Source organism: Scardinius erythrophthalmus (genome assembly GCF_964197995.2).
Source record: "Scardinius erythrophthalmus genome assembly, chromosome: 2".
In the NCBI taxonomy this organism is placed as follows: Eukaryota; Metazoa; Chordata; class Actinopteri; order Cypriniformes; family Leuciscidae; genus Scardinius; species Scardinius erythrophthalmus.
Window position 1 is genome coordinate 2,560,748 of NC_138222.1, and position 13,271 is coordinate 2,574,018.

Here is a 13,271-nt window from a genome sequence, read left to right on the forward strand (position 1 = left end):
TTTTGTATTTGTGTGTTTATTTATTAAAATCTTTAAATGTTCGCCGGTTCCCGCCTCCTTCTTCCCGTAACATCTGAATCCCGTTACATTGGTGCCGAAACCCGGGAAGAGGGAGGGACACGCTGTCGGAGAGCCCTCGCTGCTGGGAGGAATCGCGGTGCTGAGGAGGTCGGGCAGCACGAGGGAGCGTCGGCCGCCGATTGCTGCCCGAGGCGATGGTGCTGGATCGAAAGAAGATAAGGTGGGACGGAGAGCTCGCTGCCGTGCTCCTGGGTCGAGGAGGGGTGGCTGCCGTCCGAGAGGGAGCGGAGGAGTCGCTCCCGTTCGCCGTGGGCCGGAGCCTGTTGCCGTCGGCCATGATGGGGGCGGAGCAGGGAACGGGAGGCTCGCTGCCGGCTGCCCTCGACCGGAGGAGCCATCGCCGTCCGCCAGGAGGCGGAGGAGCGTCGAGCCGTCCCCCAACGGATGTCCAGTACCATCGCATGGCACCGCGAGTGACTCTCAGCTGGTTGAGGACCGAGCGGCAGTGTGTCCGGGAACCGGATCAAGAATTTTTTTTTTTTTTTCCTCTCTCCCCTCTCTCGTCTCTGTCGCTCCTCGTGCTTCCGTCTCCTTTTCCCTCACCTCGTCTATCCATACCTCCAGCCCAGGTACCGCAGCCGCCGTGATCGGTCCCCCCGGGGAGGGGGGAGGGGGAGTAAGCACAGTCTCGTGGGTGCCCCCCGGCCTGCGAGGGGCGATGGGGGTATGTGGCGAGCACGACGAGGTCGAGGGCCGTGGGAGGACGGCGCGAGGCCGGTGGCGCGATTGATAATGAGCGACACGTGCGCGACGCACCGGTCTCGCATCTCTCACGGAGGAGCGGAAGCATAAAGGAGGAGCGACGACAGTGAAGAGCGAGAGAGGACAGGCCTGTGTTTTATTTGATGTTGTGTTTTTGGTTTGTGTTGCCAGCAGTCGTCCGTGAGGGGCTGCTGGCTTTTACTTTCATTTTTGTATTTGTGTGTTTATTTATTAAAATCTTTAAATGTTCGCCGGTTCCCGCCTCCTTCTTCCCGTAACATCTGAATCCCGTTACAACATGGATCCAGAGGAAGCTGTAAGCCTAGCGTCCAAAGAAAAACAAATAGGAAGAGATATTGATTGGGAACAATGTTTCATTTGTCAAGACAAATATGGAAAATACAGCCAAGATAAAGCCCTTTGATTGAAGTGATTTTTCAGGAAGTGGTGTCTTTGTGCTCTTTCTGGAGATTATTGTAGTATAATATTGTGCAATATTTTTGCAATATAATAGACACACACCATTATTTGCATTGCGCTTAGCTTGACCTTGCTTATTCAATCCATTCAGTCTCAAAGGGATGAGACTGACAACCTGAGAGCCAACCTCTGCCAACCTGAGAGCCACTGCTTTGATGGGGAAAAACACACCTTTGCCATACGACTATTACATAGTTATTACTACTACTACTACTACTATTACAACTAGTTACTAACCCCCAACCCTAAAGAAGTGAGAGAGCAGTTTTGTTAGGATGGAATTAATAACTATAGTGATATGTGAATAATTTGTGATTAATGTATAATTTGTGTTACAACCTGACATTAAAGTATTATAACTTGTGCAGCATTGCACTGTCTCTCCCTATAAGCTTTAAACTTGGCTTGACTCATTCCCATAGATATGGGTACTGATTGATAGAGGTTTTGGGATACTAAGTTATGTTTCCAAGCTGATATTCACTTTGAAAACTGGTTTTCTTTAGGCGGAGATAGTTTTTTTCATGTTCTAGTTCTGTTGTCTCTTACACTGTACGATAAATGTTCATTCTGACACTTCAGCAGACATCCCATGAGTGTTGGCTTTCATTTGATACCATTTTTATGAATATGGTCCTTGTGGTTGTGGAGATATTCAACATTTACTGTTGGCATGTCGTGTTGAGCAGGAAACCAAAAAATTGGCCTGAAATTGCTTGTACAAGTCACAAAAAAAAAATTTCAGCTTGACAACCCCCCTAATATCTTACCTATGGGTGTCTTCTAACTAAAAAAATAGGGTGACAGCTTGTACCAAAACATGTCCGCAAAAGTCTTAACGGAAGCCCTTTTCAGAATTGGCCCCCTGACTAAATTAGCTATACGAATTACTAGAGACATTGTGTGGTTGTATTTTTTGTTCTTTTACGGTTCTCCATCACAGACACTCACAGTCACATCAGGTGCGTTCACGCCACGCCGAAATTACCGTAATTAAAAGATTCCAACTTGTAAAAATAATTTTTCTGGGCAGTTTTCAAGGATTTTGCACAAATAATCGGTTCGCTATTAAGACTGCTATTGACAATCATATGAGCAGCTCCTTTATAATCGCGTCCTCGGCTCAATTTAAACGCGCGCATGGGAAACATGGAAATTTAAATTGGGATTTTAAAATTATGATTTCCAGCATCGATTGTCTGCTGTAAATAAACTAGTATATGTTTAAATAAAACAATAAATACATATGTAATATAATAATAATTATTATATCATATTTATTATTTGATTATCTCCTGTTAAAAAAAAAGTAGGAAAATTAGTATCTTGGAATGGTTTTCTTTCTTGGATTTTAACTCTCACAATGATGGATGATAATTAAAAATTGTGGATTGTTAATTAGTCAATGCAGCCTCTTATTTTCAAGAGGTAAAAAAGCCACTTGGTTTATGTGTGTTTAATGCTTGTAATTGTACATAATAGGCTATAATATTTAAAATTGTATTGCTTTTTTCTCTTTCTTCATTTTGTTCTTAACAGCTCCCACTCGCTGAGGTGAAGCCACATGAAATATTGTTCTTGTAAATACTTTCCAGCATTTCAGTAATAAAAGTGTACATTTTTAAAATGCAAATACAGCGAAGTGCAAACGTTACCCTACGGGGCTCGGCTGTGGTCAAAAAGGATTTAAACAATTCATTTTAAATTGATCTCTTCTTGTAAAGTCAGTAATTGTGGATTCAGGTGGCAGTTAAATTACCTCACGACTTTTAAGAAATCATTGTATGTGCAATTTTAGAGAAGAGTACAAATGCAAACATCTTGCTATTTATTTCTGCACTGATATACTGTACACTATACACTTGATTATGTAATATAATCATTAAACATTTTAATTGAATAATTGATTAAGTATTGTTTAATTATTCAATTAAAATGTGTAAGGATTATTCAATTCACTTTGATGGAATTTTATTATTAATTGAATTCCGTAAATCTAAAAAAATGAAAAAAAAATAAATAAATAAAGGCTTAATTTCTTTGAGTGTACATTATACTCGAGCTGTATGAGCTTTGATAAATTCTGAAAAAAGTGCTTTATGGCGCAATAAAAAAGTTGTTCTATGACATCAGCTGAAGAACATTTTCTAGAACATCTTTTTTTAAAGAGTGTAGTTCTGAAGAAGAAAAAACATGCACATTCTTTAGAGATTTCTTGTGAAAACTAAATGAAACGTTAGAAAATATTTAGTGTGTAGGCTGGGTTATCTAGTGTCCTCATCTACAAGCCTCATATGTTAAATATTCATGGGAAAGGACACCTGAAAATGACAGTTTATGCCTTTCTATTACAAAATAAATGACATTGCCTAACGCCTTAGTGTTTCTCTTGTAAGTCTAAATAGGTAGTTTTTTTTTCAGTAATACAACTGAAAAGTTTTAAGTTTCATACAAACGTACACCCACTATATGCATTTTATACTCTCAACAATCATGAAAATGCAACAAATAAATAAGAATAAATAAATACATAAATAACTGAATGAATGAAAAAAATTGTCCAACAAATCCTCACAGTTTAGAAACCTCCCTCTCAGTAAAATAATGTGTTCTTTCAATACAGAATACTGAGGATCCAGAGTTTGTACATCTTTCATTCAGGCAAAATGTTGACCTACAAGGTGATTTTTAGACAGATTATTGCTGAGAAAACGAACAATGGAAATCCAGGGTCAACAATTGGTTCAACTGGTTCCCAGTGTTCTTCAGAATATCTGATTTTGTGTTCCTCAGAAGAAAAGAAGTCATACTGGTTTCCAGCGGGTGTGTAAATGATGACAGAATTCTCATGGTTGGGTGGACTATTATTATTCTTGGCCGGGTCTCCTTGTGTCCCTCCATCATCCACAGGAGACTCTTTTTTTCCCTTTTTTTTATAGCACACAATAGCCTACTTATTTATGTTTATATACATTTATAAAATTACTTGTGTGTTTCCATCCAACGGCTTTAAAGCGAATAAAAACCTGTGCGTAATGACGTCACATGCTGTTTTGCGATCAAATTGGTAGGCTATATCGAATTGATTTGAGACATTTTAAGGTGTTTCCACTCATTTTCGCACTGAATCACACAACATTCAAGCAAACATTTGCGAACAAAGTTTTGCTAGACAAAATGGATTGCGCCATCTAACAAATGATCAATATTGCACAAGTTGTAATAGTGCAGAGTCCTGCACGGGTCCATTTTTGGAGACTCGCCCCCGCCCCTACCCGCAAAGTTCAGCACCAGATCCGACCCGTCACCCGTGATAATATCAAAATTAAATCCGCACACGCCCAGACCCGTTAATATTTGGCCCGACCCGTGCCCGCGATAAATCACACACAAGCTAAAATCATTCCAATTAGTGCTTTATTTTTTTTATCTCGCACCTCTCTCAACATCACAATAGCCTCATGAATGGGCTAATGAGCGCTAAAGTGCGCTTTGTTTTGCGCCATTCAAGTAGCCACCTCCAGTTCACGCACCGACGCCTCAATGTCCTGATTATATTGCCTGCTATATTTAGCTCTTTTTTATTAAATCCAGGAAATTGGTTAAAATTTAAAAATTTAAAATTAAAATTAAGATACAATTAATACAAAACGAAATTCACTTGTCCACTTACATCTGTCTTTGTTGACACCCGCCAGAAATAGAAATACTGTAAAATACTACTAAATATAGCAGAAATACTGGGCGGAAATTAACTAAAACTTCTTCTTTTGTGGCGGGTTGACTACATGTCGCCTATGTGACGTCACCTCATAAAGTTGACTTAGCCGTGGTTTTCGCCAACATCAACGATTTTGTCCTCTCCCTGAAAGAAGGCGGTGAAGTGCACCAAAGACACAGCCATGTTTAGCGGGATCCGTGAGCTAGTGTCCGTGTGTGCTAGTGGTGTTGATGTTTCAAACGCGTCGAAAGCAGCGAAGAGTTGTAGTCCACAAAGTGCTCTCACACAAAGTCTAACCGTATCAAACTTCTACCCGCTAAATTGTAGCATTCTTTACACGAAAAAAGTTATATAAAAAATTCACAGACAACATATGTTCACATTCATGGCACAATTCAAACGGGACCAGAAAATAATTATTTTCTCCCATTCACTTGCATTGACGATTTTTCAACCTAGAGGTCCAGTGGGGTTAGCGGAAGGGGTAGGACTTACCAGCTCTATAAACGCGCGCATGGGAAACTTGGAAATTTAACTTGGGATTTTAAAATTGGGATTTCCAGCACCGATTAGCATATGTTAAAATAAAAACAATAAATACACATGTAATATAATAATAATTATTATTATATAATATTTATTATTTGATTATCTCCTGTTTAAAAATATGAAATTGGGCGCGCTATAGTATCTTAGAATGGTTTTCTTTCTTGCATTATTATCTCTCACAATGATGGATGTCAATTAAAAATTGTGGATTGTTAATTAGTCAATGCAGCCTCTTATTTTCAAGAGGTAAACATACAGCTGCTTAGTTTATGTGTGTTTAATGCTTGTAATTGTACATAATACTAGGCTATAATATTTAAAATTGTATTGCTTTTTTTCTCTTTCTTCATTTTGTTCTTAACAGCTCCCACTCGCTGAGGTGAAGCCACATGCATGAAATATTGTTCTTGTAATTACTTTCCAGCATTTCAATAATAAAAGTGTAGATCTTTAAAATGCAAATTACAGCGTAGTCTAAACGTTATCCTACGGGGCTCGGCTGTGGTCAAAAAGGATTTAAACAATTAATTTTGAATTGATCTCTTCTTGTAAAGTCAGTAATTGTGGATTCAAAACTGCTACTGGAGTCTGGAGATCTTTAAAACGCAGTGCAGCTGCACAGCATACACAGATGAACAGCGAGAGCGGTCATTGGCTGTGCTGCGGCAACTGCACGAACCTATGGCGAGGCCGCGGCTCAGACGCGCGAACCAATCAGGGCACTTCGCGCCCTGGCACGTCAGAGCCATCCAGAACGGGCGTGGCCTACGACTATAAAAGCGCCCATTCTCCGCCTAGCTAGGACCTCAGGAGCGATCCCCTAATCAAAGCACAAAAGCACGGCGGGTTACGCAATACTCATTCCCTCATCTCAGCGAACCGAGGTTACGTTAGAAACTGAGACGTTCCCTTTCGAGAGGTCCAATCCAATCCAACGTTATTTGTTAAGCACTTTAAAACAACCAAAGTTGACCAAAGTGCTGTACAGGAAAATAAATAAAAAACATTTAGCTCACATGAGGCGCAAAATTAGGCCTATAAATACAATAAAATGAAACGACATAAACAAGAGTAGGCTACAAATAATAACCACGCATTAAAAGCAATCAAAATAAGAAATAAAATCAAGTAAATAAAATCAAGTCAAGTCAAGTCATCTTCATTTATATAGCGCTTTTAACAATGTAGATTGTTTCAAAGCAGCTTTACACAGATAAACGTATAATTTAAGGTAACAGAGATTGTTTTGGCTTTATAGCGGTTATTTAATAAAGTTATTTTCCAGCTGAAGTTAGTTTTGATTGATTCGCTTCCGTCGCAACGATCATTTGTTATTAAATTAGGGGCCGCTAAGACGACACCATTCTCTCTACACAGACTTTAAGAAGAAAAAACATGCAAATTCTTTAGAGATTTCTTGTGAAAACTAAATGAAAGGTAAGAAAATATGTTGTGTGTAGGCTGGGTTATCTGTTCTCCTCATCTACGTTAAAATCTGCATGAGGACACCTGAAAATGACAGTTTATGCCTTTCTATTACACAATAAATTTCATTGCATCGTTGCCTAACACCTTTGTGTTTCTCTTGTAGTCTAGGTAGAATTATTCAGAAATACAACTGAAAAGTTTTCAGTTTAGTACAAACGTACACCCACTGTGTGTCGTTTACTTGCAACAATCATGAAAATGCAAAAAAAAAAAAAGAAGTATAATAATAATAAGAATTTAAAAAATCCTGTTGAATTGGGTTACTTGATTGAAACGCTATTTCAAAACGAAAACATCAATTACTTCAAAGAGTAAGTGTTTCAAGACAATTTAAAATGAAGCAATCACATTTGAACCAGAAGCCAATACGCAACAATAGCTAAACATATTAATACATTTTGCCTTTTTTTTAGAATATAAACTAGTTTTTATGGCAACCATTTAATGGGTTGCACCAATAAGGATTAATCTGAACTCTAGATTTAATCAAGGTTTATCTAATAATTATGTTGTACCAAACTTTAAACCTTGTTTAAATATAAGCAGGTTTATGTCATTTTGATCCATTAAGTTTAAACCAGTTCCTCCAGAACGTTAAACTCAGATTTAAATCTTATTAGGGATTGACCTTGTTAATATATGTTTAAAAATTAAGAGGTGCAAAACAACTAAACTTAAAATAAAGCCCAAATCAACAAATAGATTGGCTTTCAACTGTGCTTAATTCTTATTGGGGCTACAATTAATTTCTTATACAATAACCTATTACATTATGTGAAAAATCATTATTACTTTGGAAATCGTTATTACATCATTAGCTCAAGATTTTATTACATTTTGACAAAATTATTACACTATAAACATTTTATTACATTAATAGTGTAATACCAATTACAGTAACAGTTTCTAGTCAATTTAACATGAAGCAATCACATTTGGACCAGAAACCAATATGCAACAATAGCTAAATATATTAATATATTTAGCCTTTTTTTAGACTATAAACAAGTTTTTATAAAAACAAAGCAATACAATTTTAAAATATGTATTATAATATATAAACATTACAAAATATAAGCAGCTTTATGTTTACCTCGTGTAAAAAAAGAGGCTGCATTAACAAATTTCTGCTCATGCTTATTAATATAATATTTATTAGTAGTAGTAGTAGTTATTTATCTCAGATTCTCTGAACTGTTAAACAATGCTCTATATTTAAATACAATAAAGAAAAACATGATATATGCTTTTTGGGGTCCATTTTAAAGGGATAGTTCGTTCAAAAATAAAAATTCTGTCGCCCCCATGTTGTATATGACTCATTCTTCCATGGAACATAATCCAGAAACCAACAATGGAAGTCAAGAGGCAACAGTATCGGTTCTACTGGTTCCAGTGTTCTTCATAATATCAAATTTTGTGTTTCACAGAAGAAGTCATACTGGTTTCCAGCGGGTGTGTAAATGATGACAGAATCATCATGGTTGGGTGGACTATTATTATTCCTGGCCGGGTCTCCTTGTGTCCCTCCATCAGCTACAGGAGACTTTTTATTTTATTTTATTTTATATAACCGACTTTTATTTTATATATAGCACACAATACTTATTTATATTTATATATATTTATAAAATTACTTATTTACTGATTACTTAACTTATATTTATAATAAAAATATATATCAACAGTAAATTAGCTACAAGAATTACTAGAGACATTGTGTGGTTGTATTTTTCTGTGCTCAGTTCTGCCTCACTCAGCACATCAGGTGCGTTCACGCCAGGCCGAAATTACCCTATAATTACAAGATTCCAGCTTGCCAAAATCATTCATGCCCTCATCCACATCCTTTCTGGGCAGTTTTCAAGGATTTTGCAGACACAATCGGATCGCTTTTCAAGACGGCTATTAACAATCATATGAGCAGCTCCTTTATAATCGCTCCCTTGGCTCTATACACTGTAAAATCCGATTAGTTCAGCTTACTCAAAAAAAGCATGCAAACCGATTGCACTTAAAAAACTAAGTAACGTGAAATAGGAATAGTATGTAGTACTAACAAGTGCATGTCTAGTAGTGTAAACTTACAAGAGAGTTCCAGTAACTTAAAACTAATTTGTATAGTATACTTGATCATTTACTTTAGATGTACTCATTTATGCTAGTTGTGTTAACTCTGATGTTTTCTGCATACAACTTGGAATTACTGAGTTTACTTTACTTCAAAAGCAATTCAGTTTACTTGTTAAAACCATGCAAACCGATTGCACTTAAAATAGCAAGTAACCTTTACTCAAATAACTTAAGTGCTATCAATCATCTATTATATATCATTGAGAATACTTTCACAATTTTACAAAGATAACATTTACAACAGGACAAATAAATTTAAGGCAATGATACAGTTCAAATGTAAATTTATTGTATTTGTTTTCTTAACAACTGACACAGGGGTGGTCCACACAAGTTTGCATTGGGGTATACAATTTATGTAAATAGTCACTTTAGGTTTTTACATTTTTTTGAAAAAAAAAACCGGAAACACTTTATAATAAGTTTTATTAGTTAACATTAGGTAGTGTGTTAAAGAACATGAACTAACCATGAGAAATACATATAAAAATAAATATATTTGAGACCATACCCTGACTCTAACAGATTCTCAACAAACAGCTTTAACAATTCAATACATAACAATGACTCACTTTAATCAATAACACTTCGGAGACCAAACTTGGTATATAGAAGTGCAAAAAAAGTGGCTACATTCATTAACGATGGAATAGTATTTCATTGTTTAAGCCTAAACGATGAAAAAGCAATGTCTCTCAAACACATACATTAGAAATGACAGATTCTTAATGACAGATTCTTATTTTTTTTTAATTCTGTCAGTAATTACTCACCCTCATGTTGTTCCAACCCCGTAAGACTTTTGTTCATCTTAGGAACACAAATGAAGATATTTTTGATGAAATCTGAGAGGTTTCTGTTCCTCCATAGACTGCAATGTCATTGCAACTTCCAAAGCCCAGAAAGGTAGTAAAGACATAGTTAAAATAGTCCATGTGACTACAGTACTTCAACCTTAATGTTATGAAGCATCAAGAATACTTTTTGTGTGTAAAACCCCCGCCATTACGACATTATTCAACAATCTCTTCTCTTCCACGTCATTCTCCAACACTGTTGATGTAGTGTAAACATCCAGCGCTTCTGGGTTCTACGTCAGATTGAGGCTTATTATTGTCTGATGCTGGTCATGTGTGATGCTGGCCAATAATAAGCCTACGTTCTGACATAGAACCCAGAAGCACTGGGATGTTTACACTACGTCAACAGCGTAGGAGAATGGCGTGGAAGAGAAGAGATTGTTGAATAATGTCGTAATGGCGGGGTTTTTTTGCGCACAAAAAGTATTCTCGTCGCTTCATAATATTAAGGTTGAAGTACTGTAGTCACATGGACTATTGTAACAATGTTTTTTTCTGGGCCTTGAGAGTTGCAATGACGTTGCGGTCATTGGGGGGTAGAAAGCTCTCAGATTTCATCAAAAATATCTTTGTGTTTTGAAGATGAACGAAGGTCTTACAGGTTTTGAACGACATGAAGGTGAGTAATTACTGACAGAATTTTCATTTTTGGGTGAACTAACCCTTTAACTTGCTCATGAACTAATGGGCTGACAATTTTAAACAAGTGGCTTAGTTTCCCTTTTATTTTTCTATCAACTAATCTAATTCCACTGTCATAAACAAATGTAATCTAATGCCAAACATCATCAATCTTGCACATTTGATTACTCAACAAGAGATTGTTCAGAGATTGCAGTTTTGGTGAGAGTTTGTTCTGTCTCAAAGCAAGCATCAATTTCTGAATTAAGTTAAAAAGTATTTTTCATGTCTTTTGGGTAATCCAAATTTAAAGCATAAAACAGACCAAAATAGATGCAAATTGCCTGAGGCAGGTTCTGCAGATTATCCATTACAATACCTTTCTCAACAATGATGACAGTAGACACTGGGCAAAGGTAGAGTTTAGAGAGGGAAGTTGTTCTTCATCAATGACAGTCAGCACCCCAACAGATAGTTGTGCCCAGGCTTCATCAACATCACATACCTGAATGAAACCAAACAATAAAAATATTACAACATAGAAAAGTGAAAAGGCATGATCTATAAATTATAAATTAAAATGTAATTTTCCTCAAAAACCTTAATTTCTTTTTGACTGAAGAAAGAAAGATATGGACATCTTGGATGACATGGGTGTGAGTAAATTATCAGGAAATTTTTATTTGAAAGTGAACTAATCCTTTAAGATTACAGTCCACAGTTAAAGAGTTTATCAACAAAACCCCACAACACTTTAGACAACAGCTAGATAGATTGTAAGCAAAACCATGATAAACTCGGAATATTAATACAAAATTAAGGCTGCAGTAAACTCACCCCTGTTTTCATTTGCTGCATAAGCTCATCTAATTTCTCTCCAATGCTTCTTGAAGACTTGAAGATTGTGACAAAGCGTGGTGTGTAGCGATCCACAGCACCATAAAAGTTACTCTGCAGTCTGCAGATCTGTGGGGACTATCCTGTTAAACTCTGCAAACACCTACAACACAGGCAAAAAAAAAAAAAAAAAGGCATGGGACAGCGTGGAAATCTTTCAATGAACAATTATTCATAATTAATAATTGATTTTTCTGATCTTTATAAAAAAATATCTTTCAATGCATGGTCAGGCCAACAGGCCAATTCTAAAGCCAAACCTAAACAAAATGTGGTTTATAATGGTGGAAAAGGGTATGAATAAGTACTTACTTGTCTCTCTGTAAAAAGAGCTGGCCACTGCTCCATCTGCATCCACAACTTCACGTCTTCGCATTGAGAAGGTCTGGTCCATCTTTGATGCAGTGATAAAGCAGTTGAGTAAAAAAAAAGTCAGCATAAAAAAAAAAATCACTTTTACAGTGCTTTCATTACAATCTGAATTAACTCAATTTAAAATAATAATAGTTTAATGCTGTTGTGAAATCACATACTGTCAAAAAGCATCACATACTTCATCTCTGCATAAGCTGCAGATTACATTTAACTGTAGATGTGCGCCATTTCACCAGATTTGGAACCTTAATAATTAAACCAATGCCAACAGAGGAGAATGCATCAGTGAAAATGGTAAAATAGAAAACCATAATTCTTACATTTGGGACAAATAAATCGCTTTTCAGGCATTCCAGGAACTGTTATGGTACCTGATAGTTTTATGCGCAAAAAAAAAAAAAAAAAAAAAAAAAAAAAAACAGGCCAAACCATATTCTTCAAGCTCTAATTATCTCAATTATTTGGTAATGTTAGACATTAAGGAAATCAGTAAAAATTAGCGACAGACATTCGACAGACAAAAAAAAAAAAAAACATTCACACAAAAGTCGCATGCTTGATTACTCACCTTATTATTATTCCAAAAACGTAGCGAAGCGCCAGATAAAAATGTAGGTAGTCTGTCAAAGTCTTTCCACATCTGCAAAATTGGCGCCGAAAATGAAATACGCACAGAATCTATTGCGCATGCTCTCGCAAGTGCCACTTCTTCTTCTTTGTTTTTTTCTGCACATTAGGCATGCTTTAATTCACTGCTGCCTCTCACTGGTTTAGTAACGTCATTGCATCCTTTGTTGTTACTTGCTTATTTCAAGTAAGCGTCACTCAAACGATTGAGTAACTTGTTATTTTCACCCTGCAATTGACTGTAACTCAACAAAACCTAGTAAGAAGTATGTATTTTATATTACTGAGTAAAGTTTACTAAGTATATGTGAGTCAGGAAAGCTATTGGATTTTACAGTGTATAAACGCGCACATGGGACACTTGGAAATTTAACTTGGGATTTTAAAATTGTGATTTCCAGCATCGATTGTCTGCTGTAAATAAACTAGCATATGTTTAAATAAAAACAATAAATACATGTGTAATATAATAATAATAATTATTATATCATATTTATTATATGATTATCTCCTGCTGAAAAATAGGAAAATGGGCGTGCTATAGTATCTTGGAATGGTTTTCTTTCTTGCATTTATCTCCCACAATGATGGATGTCAATTAAAAATTGTGGACTGTTAATTAGCCAATGCAGCCTCTTATTTTCAAGAGGTAAACATACATTTTGTTTAATGCTTGTAATTGTACATAATACAGTATTTAAAATTGAATTGCTTTTTTTCTTCACTTTCCAGCATTT